The 1,616-nt window shown below is 36.9% G+C and overlaps 1 pseudogene; it reads left to right on the plus strand.

Annotated features, from left to right (window-relative positions):
- Positions 1-880: 880 nt before the first annotated feature.
- LOC128865474 (5S ribosomal RNA) lies at positions 881-999 on the plus strand (annotated as a pseudogene).
- The last annotated feature ends 617 nt before the right edge of the window (positions 1,000-1,616 follow it).

Raw genomic sequence — 1,616 nt, forward strand, 5'->3', positions numbered from 1 at the left:
ACTTAGTGGAAATAAAAACTTTACATTTGCTTTTTTAATGAAAATTTTCGCCAACGCGCGCAATATATAAGTGCAATCTCTCACAAAGCCATTCAAGGCTTCATTTGCTGCATCCGCTTGGGAAAAAAGTGCGCTCTCTCAAGAAATATATCGCCATGTAAAACTAGCTTATCACGTTTTTTTTGTTTCCCAAGTGCGAGTGCATATAAAAGTAATTTACAACGTACAAAATACGTGTTTACATGAGTACTTACCACACGAATATATATTAGCCAGACCGCTGTTGGCATTACCTTTGGCTAAAAATAGCTGTGAATGTGGAAAAAAACAAACACTTAAAAGCGCATATGTGGAATTACAAGCGTTGTTGTAAAAGTGTTTAATATAAGAAATGTATGTAAATAGGAATGCGGGCGCAATTATTGCATGCCCCAGTATTATAAAAGTTTGTAACACTAACACTGTGTGCCACTTAAGACCACATACGTGGAGGTAGAATGGGCTTTATGCGAATACCCAATGAGAATTTAAAACATTTATTTCAAGAATGTTAAATGTATTTTACTTTTTTTTTATAATAGGTAAACAAATACGGCTCGAGAAAATATTGCGTTTAAAAAACTAAGCTAAAGAATAAATCACATTGAAATATTAACTGCTTTTAAGTTAAAAACTTGTATAACTGCTTATTAGGATGGGTCAGTTTGAATGCAACAATTTTTCGAGACATCGTTCCTAGCACACTCGTATTCTATATAAAACCTTAAGAGGTAAATCCACTAAAATCAGTTTTCACCGATTTTAGAAAAAAATTAGGCATAGTTAACTAGTACGAATTTGAGAGGAACTAATAATAAAGAAGATATAAAGTAAAACAAAGGTCAAAACCCATACCACACTGAAAATATCGGTTCTCATCCGATCACCGAAATTAAGCAGCGTTGGGCGCTGTTAATACTTGGATGGGGGACCGCTTCTGAACACCGCGTGTTGTTGCTCTTTGGAGGATTGAAAAAAGTTTAAATTTGAATTGGTCGAGCCTAGGAGCACCAAGAGATTTGGTGGCTCCTAAAACATTCAGGCTAAAAAGCCCATTGTATTTAGAGCTCTGGAAAGAATAGAGATAGTGACAGAGGTAGGTAGTCCTGTGAGAATTTGATTCTTTGGTAAATCTGTAAATACCCTTCAGTTCTAGAGAGGCACATTGGGTCATCAATGATTCATGATATTATCATATGCTGACCCCATGGGTTGTGTTCTGTAATAATATCGACCATCAACCGAACGTCTTTCCTTCCAAGTTTTAGAAGAAAGTTCGACAATTGCCTGTGCGGGCATGCCACAAAACACTTTGCAGTTCAGTTCTGCAACGTTCTAGACTGTCCCATAGCGCTTTGTGTAAATTGCAAACATAATCGCTGATCCCCTTTATGATTCTTGCAGAACTGTTTCCGGTTATTGACACTGGTCCCTGTGGGGTAACCTCTGATCCACGGTTGGCCATTTTATCGTCAATTTTGTTTCCTTGAACACCGCAGGGTTCTGGAACCCATATAAGTACGAGCCTGTTCTGTCTTGTGACATAATTAAGTTTCTTCTTATATTCTTGAACAATT

Source organism: Anastrepha ludens, chromosome 5 (assembly GCF_028408465.1).
Source record: "Anastrepha ludens isolate Willacy chromosome 5, idAnaLude1.1, whole genome shotgun sequence".
NCBI lineage: Eukaryota > Metazoa > Arthropoda > Insecta > Diptera > Tephritidae > Anastrepha > Anastrepha ludens.